The sequence below is a fragment of the Triticum dicoccoides genome, chromosome 7B, assembly GCF_002162155.2.
Source record: "Triticum dicoccoides isolate Atlit2015 ecotype Zavitan chromosome 7B, WEW_v2.0, whole genome shotgun sequence".
NCBI classification, from domain to species: Eukaryota; Viridiplantae; Streptophyta; class Magnoliopsida; order Poales; family Poaceae; genus Triticum; species Triticum dicoccoides.
In genome coordinates, this window is record NC_041393.1 from 723,314,605 (window position 1) to 723,338,935 (window position 24,331).

The 24,331-nt window shown below is 42.5% G+C and overlaps 1 pseudogene; it reads left to right on the forward strand.

Annotated features, from left to right (window-relative positions):
- Window positions 1-24,049, forward strand: part of LOC119339536 — an 81,362-nt pseudogene extending 57,313 nt beyond the window's left edge.
- Window positions 24,050-24,331: the final 282 nt, after the last annotated feature.

Consider the following 24,331-nt stretch of genomic DNA (forward strand, 5'->3'; position numbering starts at 1 on the left):
CATCTCGTGATCATCAAAATGAACCCACTAACAAGGTTGATCAAGTCTTGTTAACAAACTCACTCTGAATAACACGGAACCGGAGAAATTTCGAATAACACTAAGTTACCTCAACGGGGATATGAAAATCCCCAACAATAAGAATATCATACTTTTTCTTGACAGTACGGAGAGGAAATTCAAAACCTCCAAAAATGATAGTTGGAACTTTTTCAATAGAATTGACACTATGAACTTGAGATTGTTTCCTCGGAAAGTGTACCGTATGCTCATTACCATTAACATGAAAAGTGACATTGCCTTTGTTGCAATCAATAACAGCCCCTGCAGTATTAAGAAAAGGTCTACCAAGGATAATAGACATACTATCGTCCTCGGGAATATCAAGAATAACAAAGTCCGTTAAGATAGTGACATTTGCAACCACAACAGGCACATCCTCACAAATACCGACAGGTATAGCAGTTGATTTATCAGCCATTTGCAAAGATATTTCAGTAGGTGTCAACTTATTCAATTCAAGTCTACGATATAAAGAGAGAGGCATAACACTAACACCGGCTCCAAGATCACATAAAGCAGTTCTAACATAATTTCTTTTAATGGAGCATGGTATAGTTGGAACACCTGGTATTCCACCCTTAAAAGTGTAATTAGCAAGCATGGTGGAAATTTCAGCTTCCGGTATCTTTCTTTTATTTGTGATGATATCCTTCATATATTTAGCATAAGGATTTACTTTAAGCATATCAGTTAAGCGCATACGCAAGAAAATAGGTCTAACCATTTCAGCAAAGCGCTCAAAATCCTCATCATCCTTTGACTTGGATGGTTTAGGAGGAAAGGGCATAGGTTTCTGAACCCATGGTTCCCTTTCTTTACCATGCTTCCTAGCAACAAAATCTCTCTTATCATAACGTTGATTCTTTGATTGTGGGTTATCAAGATCAACAGCAGGTTCAATCTCTACATCATTGTTTTTGCTAGGTTGAGCATCAACATGAACATTATCATTAACATTATCACTAGGTTCATGTTCATCACCTGATTGTGTTTCAGCATCAGAAATAGAAATATCATTGGGATTCTCAGGTGTTTCTACAGTAGGTTCACTAGAAGCATGCAAGGTTCTATCGTCTTTCTTCTTCTTCTTTTTAGAAGAACTAGGTGCCTCTAAATTATTTCTCTGAGAATCTTGCTCGATTCTCTTAGGGCGGCCTTCAGGATACAAAGGTTCCTGAGTCATTCTACCAGTTCTAGTAGCCACTCTAACAGCAAAGTCATTTTTATTATTCAATTCATTAAGCAAATCATTTTTGAGCTTTGAGTACTTGCTCAGCTTGAGTAGCAACCATAGAAGCATATTCGATAACGCGGTGAAGTTCATCTTTAACTCTAGCCAGATTATTCTTTAACTCTCTACCAACATAAGCATTAAAACTTTCTTGTCTAGCCATAAAGTCATCAAATTCATCTAAGCATGGGCTATGAAATTTAGTAGAGGGTGTTTCAACTTTATCATATCTATAGAGAGAATTTACCTTTACTACCTGTGTCGGGTTATCAAGACAATGTGGTTCTTCAGGCGGTAAATTAAGACCATGTATTTCTTCAATAGGAGGTAAATTCTTAACATCTTCAGCTTTAATACCTTTTTCTTTCATTGATTTCTTTGCCTTTTGCATATCTTCAGGACTGAGCAATAAAACACCTCTCTTCTTCGGAGTGGGTTTAGGAATAGGCTCAGGAGTTGGCTCAATTGGTTCAGGAATTACTTCAGGAACTGGCTCGGGAAGAGTCCAATTATTTTCACTAGTCAACATATTATTCAATAATATTTCAGCTTCGTCGACTGTTCTTTCCCTGAAAACACAACCAGCACAACTATCCAAGTGGTCCTTGGAAGCATCGGTTAGTCCATTATAAAAGATATCAAGTATTTCATTTTTCTTAAGAGAATGATCAGGCAAAGCATAAAGTAACCGGAGAAGCCTCCCCCAAGCTTGTGGGAGACTCTCTTCTTTGGTTTGCACAAAATTATATATTTCCCGCAAGGCAGCTTGTTTCTTATGAGCAGGGAAATATTTAGCAGAGAAGTAATAAATCATATCCTGGGGACTACGCACACAACCAGGAGCAAGAAAATTATACCAAGTCTTAGCATCACCCTTTAATGAGAACGGAAATATCTTAAGGATATATAAATAGTGAGACTTCTCATCATGAGTAAATAGGGTGGCTATATCATTCAACTTGGTAAGATGTGCAACCACAGTTTCAGATTCAAGGCCATAAAAAGGATCAGATTCAACTAAAGTAATAATATCAGGATCAACAGAGAATTCATAATCCTTATCAGTAACACAGATAGGTGAAGTAGCAAAAACAGGATCGGGTTTCATTCTAGCATTAAGCGACTGCTGCTTCCATTTAGCTAATAATTTCTTAAGATCAGATCTATCATTGCAAGCAAGAATTTCCATAGCAGCTTTTTCATTCATAACATAACCCTCAGGAACAACAGGTAAAACATAATCATTGGGGGAACATTCATCATCACTATCATCAATAACATCTTCAGCAGTATCATTCCCCCTAACTCTAGCAAGTTGTTCATCAAGAAAATCACCTAATGGTAAAGTAGTATCACGCACAGAAGTAGTTTCATCATGCATAGCAGAAGTGGCATCATCAATAACATGCGACATATCAGAATTCATAGCAGTAGCAGGTTTAGGGGATCCCAACAGCTTTCGAGGGTGAAGTACAACCCAAATTTATTGACTCGACACAAGGGGAGCCAAAGAATATTCTTGAGTATTAACATTTGAGTTGTCAATTCCACACTTGGATAACTTAGTATCTGCAGCAAAGTGTTCAGTAGCAAGAGTGGTATGATAGTAATGTTAACGGTAGCAACAGGAAAGGTAAATGTTTTTGGGTTTTTGTAGTAGTTGTAATAGTAGCAACGGAAAAGTAAATAAGCGGAAAACAATATGTGAAAAGCTCATAGGCAATGGATCAGTGATGGATAATTATGCCGGATGCGATTCCTCATGCAATAGTTATAACATAGGGTGATACAGAACTAGCTCCAATTCATCAATGTAATGTAGGCATGTATTCCGTAAATGCTTATGGAAAAGAACTTGCATGACATCTTTTGTCCTACCCTCCCGTGGAAGCGGGGTCCTAGTGGAAACTAAGGGATATTAAGGCCTCCTTTTAATAGAGAACCGGACCAAAGCATTAACACATAGTGAATACATGAACTCCTCAAACTACGGTCATCACCGAAAAGTATCCCGATTATTGTCACTTCGGGGTTGTCGTATCATAACACATAATAGGTGACTATAGACTTGCAAGATAGGATCAAGAACACACATATATTCATGAAAACATAATAGGTTCAGATCTGAAATCATGGCAATCGGGCCCTAGTGACAAGCATTAAGCATAGCAAAGTCATAGCAACATCAATCTCAGAATATAGTGGATACTAGGGATCAAACCCTAACAAAACTAACTTGATTACATGGTGAATCTCATCCAACCCATCACCGTCCAGCAAGCCTACGATGGAATTACTCAAGCACGGCGGTGAGAATCATGAAATTGGTAGTGGAGGATGGTTGATGATGACGACGGCGACGAATCCCCCTCTTCGAAGCCCCGAACGGACTCCAGATCAGCCCTCCCGAGAGAGATTAGGGCTTGGCGGCGGCTCTGTGTCGTAAAACGCGATGAAACTTTCTCCTTGATTTTTTTCTCCCCGAGACGGTATATATGGAGTTGGAGTTGAGGTCGGAGGAGGTCCGGGGGGGCACGAGATAGGAGGGCGCGCCCTAGGGGGGCGCGCCCCCCTGTCTCGTGGACAGCCCGTGGGCCCGCTGACCTTGATTCTTTCGCAAAAAATTCTTATTAAATCTGAAAAGTGCCTCCGTGGATTTCCGGGACATTTCGAGAACTTCTCTTTTCTACACATAAAACAACATCATGGCAGTTCTGCTGAAAACAGCATCAGTCCGGGTTAGTTTCATTCAAATCATGCAAGTTAGAGTCCAAAACAAGGGCAAAAGTGTTTGGAAAAGTAGATACGCTGGAGACGTATCATGCACCATTGCGAAGGTTCGTTGTTTCGAAGCACCACATGAAGATCGGGTGTGATAGATTCTAACGTTCGCACACATTGGGTGTAAGCCAGATTTACACATGCAAAACACTTAGGTTGACTTGACGAGCCTAGCATGTACAGACATGGCCTCGGAACACAAGAGACCGAAAGGTCGAACATGAGTCGTATAGCAGATGCGATCAACATGAATATGTTCACCGATGATGACTAGTCCGTCTCATGTGATGATCGGACACGGCCTAGTTGACTCGGATCATGTATCACTTAGATGACTAGAGGGATGTCTATCTAAGTGGGAGTTCATTAAATAATCAGATGAACTTAATTATCATGAACATAGTCAAAAGGTCTTTGCAAATTATGTCGTAGCCTACGCTTTAGTTCTACTGTTTTAGATATGTTCCTAGTGAAAATTTAGTTGAAAGATGATAGTAGCAATTATGCGAACTAGGTCCGTAAACTGAGGATTGTCCTCATTGCTACGCAGAATGCTTATGTCCTTAATGCACCGCTCGGTGTACTGAACCTCGAACATCGTCTATGGATGTTGCGAACATCTCACATACACGTTTTGATGACTACGTGATAGTTCAGTAATGTTAAACGGTTTAGAATTGAGGCGACGAAGATGATTTTGAAACGTCGCGGAACATATAAGATGTTCAAAGGGCTGAAATTGGGATTTCAGGCTTGTTCCCATGTCAAGAGGTATGAGACCTCTGACGAGTTTCTTAAGCCTGCAAACTAAGGGAGAAAAGCTCAATCGTTGAGCATGTGCTCAGATTGTCTAAGTACTACAATCACTTGAATCGAGTGGGAGTTAATCTTCCTTAAGAGATAGTGATGGTTCTCCAAAGTCATTGCCACCAAGCTACTAGAGCTTCGTGATGAACTATAACATATCAGGGATAGATATGATGATCCTTGAGCTATTCGCGATGTTTGACACCGCGAAAGTAGAAATCAAGAAGGAGCATCAATTGTTGGTGGTTAGTGAAACCACTAGTTTCAAGAAGGGCAAGGGCAAGAAGGGATACTTCATGAAACGGCAAATCAGTTGCTGCTCTAGTGAAGAAGCCCAAAGTTTGAACCCAAACCCGAGACTAAGTACTTCTGTAATGAGGGGAACGGTCACTGAAGCAGAACTACCCTAGATCCTTGGTAGATGAGAAGGCTGGCAAGGTCGACAGAAGTATATTGGATATACATTATATTAATGTGTACTTTACTAGTACTCCTAGTAGCACCAGGGTAATAGATACCGGTTCGGTTGCTAAGTGTTAGTAACTCAAAATAAAAGGCTACGGAATAAACAGAGACTTGCTAGAGGCGAGGTGACGATATGTGTTGGAAGTATTTCCATGGTTGATGTTATCAAACATCGCACGCTCCCTCTACCATCGGGATCGGTGTTAAACCTAAATAATTGTTATTTGGTGTTTGCGTTGAGCATAGACATGATTGGATTATGTCTATCACAATATGGTTATTCATTTAAGGAGAATAATGGTTACTCTGTTTATTTGAATAATACCTTCAATGGTCTTGCACCTAAAATAAATGGTTTATTGAATCTCGATCATAGTGATACACATGTTCATGCCAAAAGATATAAGATAGTAATGATAGTACCACCTACTTGTGGCACTGCCATTTGAGTCATATTGGTGTAAAACGCATGACGAAGCTCCATGTTGATGGATCTTTTGGACTCACTCGTTTTTTTTTGAAAAGTTTGAGACATGTGAACCATGTCTATTAGTATGTAAGCATGAAGAAACTCCATGCAGATGGATCATTTGGACTCACTTGATTTTGAATCACTTGAGACATGCAAATCATACCACATGGGCAAGATGACTGAAAAGCCTCGTTTCCAGTAAGATAGAACAAGAAAGCAACTTGTTGGAAGTAATACATTTTGATGTGTGCAGTCCAATGAGTGCTGAGGCACGCAGTGGATATCGTTATGTTCTTACTTCACAGATGATTTGAGTAGATGCTGAGTATATTTACTTGATGAAACACAAGTCTGAATTATTGAAAGGTTCAAGTAATTTCAGAGTGAAGTTGAAGATCATCGTGACAAGAGGATAAAATGTCTATGATATGATCATAGAGATGAGTATCTGAGTTATGAGTTTGGTATACAATTAAGACATTATGGAAATTGTTTCACAACTAATACCTCTTGGAACACCATAGTGTGGTTGTGTGTCCGAACATCATAGCTGCACCCTATTGGATATGGTGCATACCATGATGTCTCTTATCGGATTACCACTACCGTCTATGGGTTAGGCATTAGAGACAACCGCATTCACTTCAAATAGGGCACCACGTAATTCCATTGAGATGACAGCATATGAACTATGGTTTAGAGAAACCTAAGATGTCATTTCTTAAAAGTTTGGGGCTGTGAAGCTTATGTGGAAAAGTTTTATCCTAATAAGCTCAAACCCAAAGCGGATAAATGCATCTTCATGGGACACCCAAAACAGTTGGGTATACCTCCTATTTCAGATCTGGAAGAAAAGTGATTGTTTCTAGAAACGGGTCCTTTCTCAAGGAAAAGTTTCTCTTGAAAGAATTGAGTGGGAGGATGGTGGAGACTTGATGAGGTTATTGAACCATCACTTCAACCAATCTGTAGCAGGGCACAGGAAGTTGTTCCCGTGGTGCCTACACCAGTTGAAGTGGAAGCTGATGATAGTGATCATGAAACTTTGGATCAAGTCACTACCAAACCTCGTAGGTCGACAAGGGCACGTACTACTTCGGAGTGGTACGGTAATCCTGTCTTGGAGGACATGTTGCTAGACAACAATGAACCTACGAGCTGTGGAGAAGCGATGGTGGGCCCGGATTCCGACAAATGGCTCGAGGCCATAAAATCCGAGAGAGGATCCATGTATAAAACAAAGTGTAGACTTTGGAAGAACTACTTGATGGTCGTAAGGTTGTTGGGTACAGATGGATTTTAAAAGGGAAAATGGACAATGATGGTAAGTGTCACCATTAAGAAAGCTCGACTTGTCGCTAAGATGTTTTCCGACAAGTTCAAGGAGTTGACTACGATGAGACTTTCTCACTCATAGCGATGCTAAGAGTCTGTTGAAATTATATTAGCAATTCCTGCATTATTTATGAAATCTTGCAGATAGGATGTCAAAACATTGTTTCCTCAATGATTTTCTTGAGGAAAGGTTGTATGTGATACACCCAGAAGGTTTTGTCAATCCTAAAAGATGCTAACAAGTATGCAAAGCTCCAGCAATCCTTCTAAGGACTGGAGTAAGCATCTCGGAGTTGGAATATACGCTTTGATGAGATGATAAAATATTTTGGGTTTATACAAAGTTTATGAGAAACTTGTATTTCCAAAGAAGTGAAAGGGAGCACTATAGCATTTCTGATGAGTATATGTTGTTGACATATTGTTGATCGGAAATGATGTAGAATTTTTGGAAAGCATATAGGGTTATTTGAAAAGTGTTTTTCAATGGAAAACCTGGATTAAGCTACTTGAACATTGAGCATCAAGATCTATAAGGATAGATCAAAATTGCTTGATAGTACTTTCAAATGAGTATGCACCATGACAAGATTTTGAAGGAGTTCAAAATAGATCGGCCAAGAAAGAGTTCCTGGCTGTGTTATAAGGTGTGAGTATTGAGTAAGACTCAAGACCTGACCATGATAGAAGAGAGAGAAATGACGAAGGTCGTCCCCTATGCTTTAGACGTAGGCTCCACAGTATGCTATGCTGTGTACCGCACCTAAAGTGTGCCTTGCCATGAGTCAATCAAGGGGTACAAGAGTGATCCAGGAATGGATCACATGATAGCGGTCAAACTTATCCTTAGTAACTAGTTGACTAAGGAATTTTCTCGATTATGGAGGTTGTAAAAGAGTTCGTCGTAAAGGGTTACGCCGATGCAAATTTTGACACTAATCTGGATGACTCTGCATAGTAAAACGGATTCGTATAGTAGAGCAGTTATTTGGAATAGTTCCAAATAGCGTGTGGTAGCTGCTGATACGTCTCCAACGTATCTACTTTTCCAAACACTTTTGCCCTTGTTTTGGACTCTAACTTGCATGATTTGAATGAAACTAACCTGGACTGACATTGTTTTCAGCAGAACTACCATGATGTTGTTTTATGTGTAGAAAAGAGAAGTTCTTGGAATGTCCTAGAAATCAACGGAGACACTTTTTGGTATTAATAAGAATTTTTGGCGAAGGAATTAATGCTAGGGGGCCCACAGCCTGTCCATGAGACAGGGGGGCGCCCCTCCCCCCCCCCCCAGGGCGTGGCCTCCTATCTCGTGGGCCCCCTGGACCTCCAGCGACATCAACTCCAACTCCATATATTCATGTTCGGGGAGAAAAAAATCAAGGAGAAAGTTTCATCGCGTTTTACAACACGAAGCCGCCGCCAAGCCCTAATCTCTCTCGGGGGGGCTGATCTGGAGTCCGTTCGGGGCTCCGAAGAGGGGGATTCCTCGCCGTCGTCATCATCAACCATCCTCCATCACCAATTTCATGATGATCACCGCCGTGCGTGAGTAATTCCATCGTAGGCTTGCTGGACGGTGATGGGTTGGATGAGATTTACCATGTAATCAAGTCAGTTTTGTTAGGGTTTGATCCCTAGTATCCACTATGTTCTGAGATTGATGTTGCTATGACTTTGCTATGCTTAATGCTTGTCACTAGGGCCCGAGTGCCATGATTTCAGATCTTAACCTATTATGTTTTCATGAATATATGTGTGTTCTTGATCCTATCTTGCAAGTCTATAGTCACCTATTATGTGTTATGATCCGACAACCCCGAAGTGATAATAATCGGGATACTTTTCGGTGATGACCGTAGTTTGAGGAGTTCATGTATTCACTATGTGTTAATGCTTTGGTCCGGTTCTCTATTAAAAGGAGGCCTTAATATCCCTTAGTTTCCATAAGGACCCTGCTGCAACGGGAGGGTAGGACAAAAGATGTCATGCAAGTTCTTTTCCATAAGCACGTATGACTATTTACGGAATACATGCCTACATTACATTGATGAATTGGAGCTAGTTCTATATCACCCTATGTTATAGCTATTGCATGAGGAATCGCATCCGACATAATTATCCATCACTGATCCATTGCCTACGAGCTTTTCGCATATTGTTCTTCGCTTATTTACTTTTCCGTTGCTACTGTTACAACTACTACAAAAACCCAAAAACATTTATCTTTACTTTTGTTACTGTTACCTTTATTATCATACCACTTTTGCTACTAAATACTTTGCTGCAGATACTAAGTTATCCAGGTGTGGTTGAATTGACAACTCAACTGCTAATACTCAAGAATATTCTTTGGCTCTCCTTGTGTCGAATCAATAAATTTGGGTTGAATACTTTACCCTCGAAAGTTGTTGCGATCCCCTACACTTGTGGATTATCAAGACTAATTTCTGGCGTCGTTGCCGGGGAGCATAGCTCTATTCTCTGAGTCACTTGGGATTTATATCTGTTGATCACTATGAAGAACTTGAAAGACGCTAAGACCAAGATTTTGCCCTCAACTACGAGGGGAGGTATGGAACTGCCATCTAGCTCTGCACTAGATTCTCCTTCCGTTATTAGTAGGCTTGCGACACCTAAACCTGCTACCGCTATGAATTATGATATGTCGTATGTTATTGATGATGCCACTTCTGCTATGCATGATGAAACTACTTCTGTGCGTGATACTACTTTGTCATTAGGTGAATTTCTTGATGAACAACTTGCTAGAGTTAGGGGGAATGAAAATATTGAAGAACCTATTATTGATGATAGTGATGATGAAGGTTCCCCCAATGATTATGTATTACCTATTGTTCCTAAGGATTATGTTATGAATGAAGCAGCTGCTATGGAAATTCTTGCTTGAAATGATAGAAATGATCTTAAGAAATTATTAGCTAAATGGAAGCAGTAGTCTCTTAATGCTAGAATGAAACCCGATCCTGCTTTTGCTACTTCACCTATTTGTGTTACTGATAAGGATTATGAATTCTCTGTTGATCCTGGGATTATTACTTTAGTTGAATCCGATCCTTTTTATGGCCTTGAATCTAAAACTGTTGTGGCACATCTTACCAAGTTGAATGATATAGCTAACCTATTTACCAATGATGAGAAGTCTCGCTATTTATATATTCTTAAGATATTTCCGTTCTCATTAAAGGGTGATGCTAAGACTTGGTATAATTCTCTTGCTCCTGGTTGTGTGCGTAGTCCCCGGGATATGATTTATTACTTCTCTGCTAAATATTTCCCTGCTCATAAGAAACAAGCTGCCATGCGGGAAATATATAATTTTGTGCAAATCAAAGAAGAGAGTCTCCCACAAGCTTGGGGAAGGCTTCTCCAGTTAATTAATGCTTTGCCCAATCATCCTCTTAAGAAAAATGAAATACTTGATATCTTTTATAATGGACTAACCGATGCTTCCAAGGACTACTTGGATAGTTGTGCTGGTTGTGTTTTCAGGAAAAGACCAGTCGAGGAAGCTGAAATATTACTGAATAATATGTTGACTAATGAAAATAATAGGACTCTTCCTGAGCCAATTCCTGAGGCAATTCCTGAACCAATTGAGCCAACTCCTGAGCCTATTCCTAAACCCACTCCGAAGAAGAGAGGTGTTTTATTTCTCAGTCCTGAAGATATGCAAGAGGCAAAGAAGTCAACGAAAGAAAAAGGTATTAAAGCTGAAGATGTTAAGAATTTACCACCTATTGAAGAAATACATGGTCTTAATTTACCGCCTGAAGAACCACATTGTCTTGATAACTCGACACAGGTAGTAAAGGTAAATTCTCTCTATAGATATGATAAAGTTGAAATACCCTCTACTAAATTTCATAGCCCTTGCTTAGATGAATTTGATGACTTTATGGCTAGACAAGAAAGTTTTAATGCCTATGTTGGTAGAGAGTTAAAGAATAATGCTTTCGAGATAGGACACGTAGGTGATAACCTGGCTAGAGTTAAAGATGAACTTCACCAAGTTAGCAAATATGCTTCTATGGTTGCTACTCAAGCTGACCAAGTACTCAAATCTCAAAATGATCTGCTTGATGAATTAAATAATAAAAATGACTTTGCTGTTAGAGTGGCTACTAGAACTGGTAGAATGACTCAGGAACCTTTGTATCCTGAAGGCCACCCTAAGAGAATCGAGCAAGATTCTTAGAGAAATAATTTAGAGGCACCTAGTTCTTCTAAGAGGAAGAAAAAGAAAGACGATAGAACCTTGCATGCTTCTAGTGAACCTACTGTAGACACACCTGAGAATCCCAATGATATTTCTATTTCTGATGCTGAAACACAATCAGGTGATGAACATGAACCTAGTGATAATGTTAATGATAATGTTCATGTTGATGCTCAACCTAGCAAAAACAATGATGTAGAGATTGAACCTGCTGTTGATCTTGATAACCCACAATCAAAGAATCAACGTTATGATAAGAAAGATTTTGTTGCTAGGAAGCACGGTAAAGAAAGAGAGCCATGGGTTCAGAAACCCATGCCCTTTCCTCCTAAACCATCCAAGTCAAATGATGATGAGGATTTTGAGCGCTTTGCTGAAATGATTAGACCTATTTTCTTATGTATGTGCTTAACTGATATGCTTAAAGTAAATCCTTATGCTAAGTGTATGAAGGATATCATTACAAATAAAAGAAAGATACCGGAAGCTAAAATTTCCACCATGCTTGCTAATTACACTTTTAAGGATGGAATACCAAAGAAACATGGAGATCCGGGTGTGCCAACTATACCATGCTCCATTAAAAGAAATTATGTTAGAACTACTTTATGTGATCTTGGAGCCGGTGTTAGTGTTATGCATCTCTCTTTATATCGTAGACTTGAATTGAATAAGTTGACACCTACTGAAATATCTTTGCAAATGGCTGATAAATCAACTACTATACCTATCGGTATTTGTGAGGACGTGCATGTTGTGGTTGCAAATGTCACTATCTTAACGGACTTTGTTATTCTTGATATTCCCGAGGACGATAGTATGTCTATTATCCTTGGTAGACCTTTCCTTAATACTGCAGGGGCTGTTATTGATTGCAACCAAGGCAATGCCACTTTTCATGTTAATGGTAATGAGCATACGGTACACTTTCCAAGGAAACAATCTCAAGTTCATAGCATCAATTCTATTGAAAAAGTTCCAACTATCATTTTTGGAGGTTTTGAATTTCCTCTTCCTACTGTCAAGAAAAAATATGATATTCTTATTGTTGGGGATTTTCATATCCCCGTTGAGGTAACTTAGTGTTATTCAAAATTTCTCCGGTTCCGTGTTATTTGAAATGAGTTTGTTAACAAGAGTTGATCAACCTTGTTAGCGGGTTCATTTTGATGATCACGAGATGGATGAAACTAGAAGGCACAACCTTCTGTACCCTCTTTTTACTTTCTGTTATTTAGAATAAATAAAGCAAAAATAGTATTATCTGTCTGTTTTCTGAATTATCCGTGCATTAAAAAAATAGTCCAAAAATAAAAGTGCTCCAAATGCCCTGCAAATTTAGTATGATTTTTTCTGGAATATTTGAGGATTTTAGGCACTGAAAACACTGCAGGAGGGCCAAGCACCAGGCCACGAGAGAGGAGGGCGCGCCCCCTGTCTCGTGGCCCCCTGGTGGCTCCCCTCCACTTATGCCAGCACCCACACACTTCATCTTCTACCCAGAAAAATCCCCATCCAGCTCAAGCACGAGTTCTAGCTCGTTTTGCTGCGATTTTCGATCTCTTAGCTCAAGGCTCCATTCACAAAACTGCTTTGGGAGATTGTTGCTTGGTATGTGACTCCTCCATTGGTCCAATTAGTTTTTGTTCTAGTGCTTTATTCATTGCAAATTTTTGCTGCTTAGGTGACCATGTTCTTGAGCTTGCATGTTATATTTTTGAGGTCCCAAGCAATTCCAATGCATGATATAGGCTCTAGGCACTTGTAGGAGTAGTTGCTATCAATCTTGTTTGGTTTTATTCACTTTTATTTTGAAGTTACTAAAATTTCAGAAATTTTCAGAAAATGTTAAGGAGGCTTTTAAAAGGCTCTTCTAGCCAAAGCTCTCAGGAAAAACAAGCCAAAGAGAAGGAAAAAGGCAAGTACAATCTTCCTTGCTTAGCGGAAGTACGGTCGTGCGAATGGCCATGTGAGGATTTCTTGAAAGAAGCCGGAATTCATGAAGACTTTTATGCTTTAATCGAGACTGCATGCCTCACCGGTTTCATCAACGACTGAATCGATCAGTATCTCTTACTTACCAATACTTTCGTGCAAAACTTTTATCATTCTCCTAAGAAATCACCGCCTGCAGTATCATTTCATTTATATGATGAATTCAAAGAAATGTCTTTACGTCATTTCTGCGCGGTATGTAGGATACCTTATGAGGGAGAATTAGATGAACCCCATCGTGATGATGTGGGTGGCTTTGTTAACACCATAGCTGTAGAGGAGCCAAAGAAGGGCTCCGAGGCGAAGGTCTCTAGCATACACTTTCCTGTTTTACACTATTTTGCTATATTTGCTAGTAGATGCTTGATTGGTCATGGAAATAGTGAGAATTTGAGCGTTCCTGATATTATCATTCTTCAACATGCTTTGCTTGGGGACAATACTTTTAGTATGGGTGTCGTCGTTGCTTAACGACTAGCCCTGAATCATACAAAAGGTCCTATATTTGGAGGTATCTATGCTGCACGTCTTGCTAAACATTTTCAGATACCCATTAGGCATCATGAGGAGGAGGAGATAAAATTGCCTCCTCACATTTTAGATTACAAGAGCATGGTAGCACACAAGTTTATTGTTGACAACGAAGAAAAGATGCTTTTGTATAAACTTAGATTTAATAAGAAACACATTGAGATTATTATTTTCCTGTGCCTCTGTTGTTTGATTTGATTGCAGAAAATCGTCTTGTCACGCCGGAAGCGGTGAACAACCATCTAGCCCAAGCTTTCACCCCAGAACCTGAACCTGAGCCGGAACCTGAACTGGACCCTTATCGTGCATCATCTATCCAGTGGGATCCGGAGATGACCAGCCAGTGGTATCCTGATTAAACCTCCCATTACACCGGGGAGAGTAGTGGCTGTCCTTGGTACTAGACCAACTTAGGCCAAAAGCCTAAGCTTTGGGGAGTACATATTTCTCACCGACTTTACATTCATGTTCACACACTAGTCGTCGGCGCTCATACTCTTTCATTGTATTATCCATGCTAGTTTAAATTTCTTTTTCTAGTTTTCTTCTTGTGTGTTTGCTAAACCTTAAGAAAAACCAAAATTAGTTAGTTTAAATTCTATGCTTGTAGTAGAATTAAAATGAAAACCCAAAAAGATTTCTAGTTCTTCTTCTTACTTGTTGGGAGCTTTCCCGTGTAAATAGTTTTATTTTCTTTTCTTTCCTTTGGGGGTCGAGAAGACCATCTTGAAAATGCTTAGTGGCTCTTATATGCATGATTGTTTATTTAACTTAGATCATATATTATATGTCTTCTCTCTTGAGTTGAATGCTTGCAGATTCCAGCTTAGTCCAATGCACGTGCACTCTTATTATTATACACATCGTTTGGTCGTGCAAGTGAAAGGCAATAATGATGATATATGATGGACTTATTGGGATGAGAAAAGCTGGTATGAACTCGACCTCTCTTGTTTTTGTAAATATGATGATTCATCGTTCCTGAGTCAGCTATTATGTAGTAAACATATTTGCAATGACATTTAGAGATTATAGTTGCTTGTGCCATGCTTGATTAGCTATGAGTTATAATGGTTTACCTTGCGTGCCAACATGCTATTAGAATGATTATGATGTGGTATGATGGGATGGTATCCTCCTTTGAATGTATTAAGTGACTCGACTTGCCACATGTTTACGCATGTAGTTGAATCAAATCAACATAGCCTTCACGATATTTATGTTCATGGCGGATTATATCCTACTCATGCTTGTACTTGGTGTGAATTAATTTTAATGCATGCTTACGACTGTTGTCGCTCTCTCAGTTGGTCGCTTCCCAGTCTTTTGCTAGCCTTCACCTGTACTAAGCGGGAATACTGCTTGTGCATCCAAACTCCTTAAACCCCAAAGTTGTTCCAGATGAGTCCACTATACCTACCTATATGCGGTATTTACCTGTCGTTCCAAGTAAATTTGTATGTGCCAAACTCCAAACCATCAAATGAAATTCTGTTTTGTATGCTCGAGCAGCTCATGTTACAACTAGGGCTGCCTATATCTTCCATGCTATGTGGGTTATTCTCACGAGGAGTGGACTCCGCTCCTCATTCACGAGAAAGGGCCGGTAACCGGGATGCCCAATCCCATGATCCAAAACGATCAAAGAAAATCGAAATAATTAAACAAAACTCCCCCAGGGTTGTTGTATGTTGGAGGCACTCGTTGTTTCGAGCAAGCCATGGATTGATGCTTGTTGGTGGTTGGGGCAGTATAAACCTTTACCATTCTGTTTGGAAACTGTGTATAATGCATTTAGTATGGAAGATACAGCCATCTCATAGTTGTTGTGTTGACAGTGAAAGTATGCCGCTCAAAATGTTATTCAATCTCTATTTTAAAATCGAGCTCTGGCACCTCTACAAATCCCTGCTTCCCTCTGCGAAGGGCCTATCTATTTACTTTTATGTTGAGTCATCATCCTTCTTATTAAAAAGCACCCGCTGGAGAGCACACTGTCATTTGCATTCATTATTATTGATTTATATTGGGTATGACTTGACTGGATCTCTTTTACCATGAATTACAATGTTTAGTCAGTTCTTGATCTTTCAAGGTGCTTTGCATATATGTTTTGCGGTCTCAGAAAGGGCTAGCGAGATACCATTTTATTATATCATGTTATGATTATTTTGAGAAAGTGTTGTCACCCGAATTTTATTATTATGGCTTGCTAGCTGATTAGGTTATTGATATGAGCAATTGTGAGAGCTATGTATTATTGTGAGCATGGTTAGTTCATAATATTTGCTGAAACCTGAATGTTGGCTTTTCATGTTACAACAACAAGAGCAAACAGAGTTTGTAAAAGTTTTTCTTTATCACTTTCAGTTTATCAACTGAATTGCTTGAGGACAAGCAAAGGTTTAAGCTTGGGGGAGTTGATACGACTCCAACGTATCTACTTTTCCAAACACTTTTGCCCTTGTTTTGGACTCTAACTTGCATGATTTGAATGAAACTAACCCGGACTGACGCTGTTTTCAGCAGAACTACCATGATGTTGTTTTATGTGTAGAAAACAAAAGTTCTCGGAATGTCCTAGAAATCCACGGAGGCACTTTTTGGAATTAATAAGAATTTTTGGCGAAAGAATTAATGCCAGGGGCCCCACAGCTTGTCCATGAGACAGGCCCTCCCCCAGGGCACGGCCTCCTATCTCGTGGGCCCCCTGGACCTCCACCGACATCAACTCCAACTCCATATATTCACGTTCGGGGAGAAAAAAATCAAGGAGAAAGTTTCATCGTGTTTTACAACACGAAGCCGCCGCCAAGCCCTAATCTCTCTCGGGAGGGCTGATCTGGAGTCCGTTCGGGGCTCCGGAGAGGGGGATTCGTCGCCGTCGTCATCATCAACCATCCTCCATCACCAATTTCATGATGCTCACCACCGTGCGTGAGTAATTCCATCGTAGGCTTGCTGGACGGTGATGGGTTGGATGAGATTTACCATGTAATCAAGTTAGTTTTGTTAGGGTTTGATCCCTAGTATCCACTATGTTCTGAGATTGATGTTGCTATGACTTTGCTATGCTTAATTCTTGTCACTAGGGCCCGAGTGCCATGATTTCAGATCTGAACCTATTATGTTTTCATGAATATATGTGTGTTCTTGATCCTATCTTGCAAGTCTATAGTCACCTATTATGTGTTATGATCCGACAACCCCGAAGTGATAATAATCGGGATACTTCCTGGTGATGACCGTAGTTTGAGGAGTTCATGTATTCACTATGTGTTAATGCTTTGGTCCGGTTCTCTATTAAAAGGAGGTCTTAATATCCCTTAGTTTCCGTAAGGACCCCGCTGCAACGGGAGGGTAGGACAAAAGATGTCATGCAAGTTCTTTTCCATAAGCACGTATGACTATTTACGGAATACATGCCTACATTACATTGATGAATTGGAGCTAGTTCTATATCACCCTATGTTATAACTATTGCTTGAGGAATCGCATCCGAAATAATTATCCATCACTGATCCATTGCCTACGAGCTTTTCGCATATTGTTCTTAGCTTATTTACTTTTCCGTTGCTACTGTTACAACTACTACAAAAACCCAAAAACATTTATCTTTACTTTTGTTACCGTTACCTTTATTATCATACCACTTTTGCTCTAAATACTTTGCTGCAGATACTAAGTTATCCAGGTGTGGTTGAATTGACAACTCAACTTCTAATACTCAAGAATATTCTTTGGCTCCCCTTGTGTCGAATCAATAAATTTGGGTTGAATACTTTACCCTCGAAAGCTGTTGCGATCCCCTACACTTGTGGGTTATCAGGTGCATCTAGGAGATGACATAAAGATTTGTAAATCACACACGGATCTGAAAGATTCAGACCCGTTGACTAATAACCTCTCTCACAAGCGAGATATGATCAAACCCAATGGGTGTTGGATTCATTACAATCACATAGTGATGTGAACTAGATTATTGACTCTAGTGCAAGTGGGAGACTGTTGAAAATATGCCCTAGAGGCAATAATAAAATGGTTATTATTATATTTCCTTGTTCATGATAATTGTGTATTGTTCATGCTATAATTGTATTAACTAGAAACCGTAATACATGTGTGAATACATAGACCACAACATGTCCCTAGTGAGCCTCTAGTTGACTAGCTCGTTGATCAATAGATGGTTATGGTTTCCTAACCATGGACATTGGATGTCATTGATCATGGGATCACATCATTAGGAGAATGATGTGATGGACAAGACCCAATCCTAAGCATAGCACAAGATCGTGTAGTTCGTTTGCTAAAGCTTTTCTAATGTCAAGTATCATTTCCTTAGACCATGAGATTGTGCAACTCCCGGATACCGTAGGAATGCTTTGGGTGTACCAAATGTCACAACGTAACTGGGTGGCTATAAAGGTGCACTACGGGTATCTCCGAAAGTGTCTGTTGGGTTGGCACGAATCGAGACTGGGATTTGTCACTCCGTGTGATGGAGAGGTATCTCTGGGCCCACTCGGTAATGCATCATCATAATGAGCTCAATGTGACTAAGTAGTTAGTCACGGGATCATGCATTACGGAACGAGTAAGGAGACTTGCTGGTAACGAGATTGAACAAGGTATAGGGATACCGCCGATCGAATCTCGGGCAAGTAACATACCAATGGACAATGGGAATTGTATACGGGATTGATTGAATCCTCGACATCGTGGTTCATCTGATGAGATCATCATGGAACATGTGGGAGCCAACATGGGTATCCAGATCCCTCTGTTGGTTATTGGCCGGAGAACGTCTCGGTCATGTTTGCATGGTTCCCGAACCCATAGGGTCACTTAAGGTTCGGTGACGCTAGAGTTATGGGAAATAGTATGTGGTTACCGAAGGTAGTTCGGAGTCCCAGATGTGATCCCCGGACGTCATGAGGAGTTCCGGAATGGTCTGGCGGTGAAGATCGATATATTGGACGAAGGGTATTGGAGTCCGGAAGTGTTCCGGGGGTACCAGGCTATGGCCAGCATGACCGAAAGTTATTTCGGGAGCCCTGGCAAGTGTTTGAGGGCCTCATGGGCCAAAGGGGAAGGGGCAAACCAGCCCACTAAGGGGTGGTGCGCCCCCCACACCCTTTCCCACGTTATTTGGGGAGGTGGGGGGCCTCCAGCTAGCTTGGGAGGCAATCCTCCACCTGCTTGGCTTGGGGGGCAAGTCTCCCTAGGATTTTCCCTAGGGAGATCCAATCTACTTGGCCGCCGCCCCCTAGGGGAAACCCTAGGGCGCCTCCCCCTCTCCCCTTGCCCCTATATACAGTGGAGGGGTGGGAGGGCAGCCGCACCTCTTACCTGGCGCAGCCCTCTCCCTCCTCCAACACCTCCTCCTCCGTAGTGCTTGGCGAAGCCCTGCTGGAGAATCACGAGCTCCACCACCACCACGATGTCGTGCTGTCGGAGTTCTCCCTCAACTTCTCCTCTCCCCTTGCTGGAACAAGAAGGAGGAGACATCCTCGGGCTGTATGTGTGTTGAACGTGGAGGCGTCGTCCGTTCCACGCTAGATCGGATCTTCTCCGATTTGAATCGGCGCGAGTACGACTCCATCAACCGCGTTCTTGTAACACTTCTGCTTAACGATCTTCAAGGGTATGAAGATGCTCATCCTCTCCCTCTCTTGTTGCTAGAATCTCCATAGATTGATCTTGGTGATGCGTAGAATTTTTTTTGAATTTCTGCTACGTTCTCCAACACAAGGAGGTGTCAGACTTTGAAGGAATAAAACCAAGTGCTTGCATTTTATGACTTAGGGGCGAGTACCATGCTCTAGGAGCCTATTTCAGTCCATATAATGCTTTGTCAAGTTTGCACACATGATAAGGTGCATTTTTGTTTTCAAACCCAGGAGGTTGTTTCATGTACACTTCCTCTTCCAGAACACCATGCAAAAATGCGTTCTGTACGTCGAGCTGCCTGAGACTCCAGCCCCTGGAGACAGCAATGGACAAAACAAGACGGATAGTGGCAGCTTTTACAACTGGACTGAAAGTATCCTCATAATCGATGCCATACCATTGTTTAAATCCTTTTGCTACAAGTCTTGCCATGTAGCGATCAATGGTTCCATCGGATTTTCTCTTTATCCTAAATATCCACTTGCAATGAATAAGATGTTTACCTTGTCATGGAGGAACCAAGTGCCATGTGTTGTTTCGTTTCAAGGCCAAGTACTCTTCTTTCATTGCTTTCTTCCAATTTTCATCACTAAGTGCTTCTTCAAGTGTATATGGCTCGCCTGGTTCACCTGTGGAACATACCATCCAAAACTTTGTCATGTGTTTATAATTTTTAGGTTGTATTACCCCTTGTTGAAGACGAGTGTGACGCAACGAGGTTGGCTGTGGCGCAGAAGATCCTGGTTGAACTGTAGAGGCCGATCCCGAGGTAGATTGAGGATCGGGCACAGCAGCCGCAGCTGCGTTGGGAGCAGGCGCCGGATCGTCTATGCATCGCGGCACACCAGTAGCACGTGAAGAAGCCGCCTGCGCCATAGAAGATCCCGCCTGGCTGGGCTCATCATGCGCCAATGATTGCGCTGGTTCCCCCCTTGCGCCAGACGTGGGCCCCGTGTCGGTCGGCCGACACAGATCCACCGCTTGTAGCAGACGGGTTGGACGGGAAAACGCCCGCCCGTGGGCCTACCCATGGACCTTGGTGAGCGCGGCGCGTGGGTGGCGTCTCCGCCAGCCGCTGATTGCCGCGTGGCGCGGGCGGGTCCGCCCGCTGGCTCGCGATCGGATGCAGCGGGAGTAGCAGAAGGCACGGAGTCTGGGAAGGATCGGTCTGACGGATCTGCTGGCTGCGATCCCGGGGCAGATTCTGCCGCCAGGTCTGCAGGCATCGATCCCGAGGCAGATTTGCTCCCCCGAACCTGGCACATGAAATATGGCCCTGTTGGGCAGTTTTCTTCATCGTTTTCAGCTCCATTTTTTCAGCGTGACTTCCTGCATCATCATCCAACTCATGCAAAGTGGTGAGAGGGTTAGTCATAGTAGGATCAATAGAGCTATACTCCCCTGGATCAAGGCCGGTTAGGGTAGGAGGAAGAAGAAGAATTTCTTTCCGAAGTAAAGCACCAGCATTTGGATGTAGATCAGCAAAAGGGAATTTAGTCTCGTCGAACACAACATCACGAGATATGTATACCCGACCAGTAGAAACATCTAGACACTTTACCCCCTTGTGTTGAGTGCTATACCCAAGAAAAACACATTGTTTTGATCGAACCATTAGTTTGCGGGAGTTGTATGGTCGGAGATTAGGCCAACAGGCACATCCAAAAACACGAAGTGATGTATAATCTGGTTTGATATGGAGAAGCCGTTCGGTGGGTGTTTCATTGTTGATCACTCGATTAGGAAGCATGTTGATGATGTGAACGGCCGTGACGAATGCTTCGTCCCAAAATTTTAGGGGCATGGAAGCACCGGCAAGGAGGGCCAAACCGACCTCAACTATGTGCCTATGCTTGCGTTCGGCGGATCCGTTTGTTGGTGAGCGTGGGGGCATGACACATGGTGAGATATGCCAAGTGTTTGAAAGAAGGAATTGAGCTTCTCATATCCCCCCCCCCAGTCGGATTGGACAGCAATAATTTTGCTATCAAACTTGCGTTCTACAAGTGCTTGAAAATTTTTGAACACTTGAAAAACGTCGGATCTTTTCTTGAGGAGATAAATCCAAGAAAATTTGCTATAGTCATCAATGAAGCTAACATAATATGTGTGTCTACCCACCGAGGTGGGGGCAGGACCCCAAACATCAGAAAAAATCAATTGCAAAGGTTGAGTAGAAACACTGGTAGATATGGGATAAGATAATTGATGACATTTTGCTCTTTGGCAAGAATCACAAATAGTTTCACTATGTCGCTCACCAACAAACGGGAGCTTATTTTTCTTAAGCAAGCGTTCAACTAAATAAAAAGAGGCATGTCCTAAACGATCGTGCCATCGTGTGGATGAAAGCTTGATAGCACCACAAGCTTGTTTATTTGATCTTCTAAACTCCGGAATCAACGGGTAAAGCTCTCGAACACATCTACCGCGGTAGAGTACTTTCTTCGTGGCCTCATCCTTGATCAAAAAGAAGAAAGGATGGAATTCAATGAACACATGATTATCAATAGTGATACGATGAACGGAGAGAAGATTTTTGTTGGCACTAGGAACATGCAGAATTTTTCTAAGGTGAATTTTGCGAGAAGGGGTACGTATAACAGAATGACCTATATGACTTATCCTCATACCTGCACCACTTGCCGTGTGGATCTGGTCCTTCCCATGGTATTTCTCACGGAGGGTCACCTTCTCGAGCTCGCCCGTGAGGTGATTTGTGGCACCACTGTCGAGATACCAGTTGGTATTGACGCCATAGGACCCGTCGGCGGCGGCAGCAACCTTGTCTTCTTCATCCGAGGAAGCTTCATCTTCATCAAATCGATACCAGCAATCCCTGGCCGAGTGGCTAGGCTTGCCGCAGATTTGACAGCGTACATCACCGGGTCGTGACCGTCGCGAGCTGCCGTTGCCGCCCCCGCCACGGCGGCCCTTGTTGCTGGTGAAGTTAGGGCGCCCGCCGCGGGAGCCAGAGCTGCTGGAGCTGCCAGCACCTTGCTTGCCCTTGTGTCGAGGAGGACCACGGTGATGGGATGAGTACCCGCCGCGCCCGCGGGTGGCCGCATTTGCCGAAGACTTGAAGCCACCGCCGACACTGTGGAACTGCACGACACGCTGATCGAAGTTGCTCAACATGGCGTACAACTCATCGAGGGAGACCGGCGTGACGCGGGCGTCGAGGGCAGAGACGAGGGGCTGGTAATCCATGTCCAGCCCGTGCAGTAGGTAGGAGATCAGCTCATTATCCTGGATGGGCTTGCCAGCCGCGGCGAGTTCATCGGCCAGGCCGCGCATAGAGGCATAGTATGCGGCTACAGATTGGTTGCCCTTCTATGCATTGATCAAAGCAGTGCCAATGTTGTTGACACAACTCGTAGATTGAGAACAAAACATGCCTGCGAGCGCCGCCCAGAGAGCGTGTGCGGTGGTGATTGCGGTCACCGTGATCAGCACTTCTTTGGAGAGGTTGTTGAGGAGGTAGCCGAGCACCTGTTGATCCTCCCTCACCCAGATGGGATGGAGAGGGTTGGGCTCGGTCGACTCCTTGCCTTCCTTGTCCTTGGTGACGAGGAGGCGGGCGGGTTCCGGCATGGTTCCATCAACATAGCCGAAGAGCCCGGCTCCCCTCAGCTGCGGCGTAACTTGCGTTCGCCATAGGATGTAGTTCGTCCGGGAGAGCTTCTCCGTGACTTGGCCGCTGAGATTGGATTGGGCGGCGCTAGAGGAAGACATGGCTTGGCACTAGATGGCAGCTAGGGTTTGGAAGAGGAGGCTCTGATTACCATGTGCGAATAGGCGAAAGCGTCTTACCCTCGATGTGAGGGGGCGCGTTACGTGTTATAGGCTGCAGGGGCGCACCTCCCTGACAACAGCGCATACAAGTTTGTTGGAGAAGATTACAACTTGGAGAGGAAGAGATAAAGAGATAAGAGGTTTACAAGATATTGAACTACTTGTCTAACAACCTAGTCTATCTCCTGTACATCTCCTTGGGCGCCAACTCTGGACTCCAACGTGACATGCATATGTGTTTAACAGAAGGAATGTCAGGAGTTGTGGAACAAGGACACGTAGAGGAAGCGGCCGAGGGTAAAATGTCAGATGCCGTGGAACAAACACAAGAAGAGGCAGTAGAGGATGAAATGCGGCTGCAATGGCTGCAAGACTTGTTTGTTGCGGCAGACAGATACGATCTCCAGCGGCTCAGGTTAATCTGTGAGAAGCAGTTGTCTGAGAACATGGGTGTGAGCTTGGTGGCGTCCACTCTCCTCTAGCCGAGCAGCACCACTGCCGCGGATTAAAGGAGGCGTGCTTGAGGTTTATCCAAGTCCAACCTCCCTCACGTTTGCAGACACTAATGGCGACTAATGGCTGGGGGCATATAGTCACAACCTATCCCTCTCTTTTGAATGAGCTCATTGCCAACCTTGCTTCGAACCAGCGGAAATAACACTCTGGATATGGTATGCATCTTTCTTAATTAGACCTGAAGTGACACTCTCTTAGGCATATATGGGATCCTCTAGAGTGATCGTAGTTTGTCTGTCTTGCTTTTTAGTTGTCTCATCATCTAATTTGCCTATACTCTGAATAGGAAAAATCCAACATATGGGCGGATTGTCTCTTCATGGAATGAATGGTCTGTAATTATGGTGTGAGAGTCAATAGTGGTCTGCATTGCAGCAATGCCTCAAGTTTCCAAACTAATCATTTAACCCTCATATATTTCTCT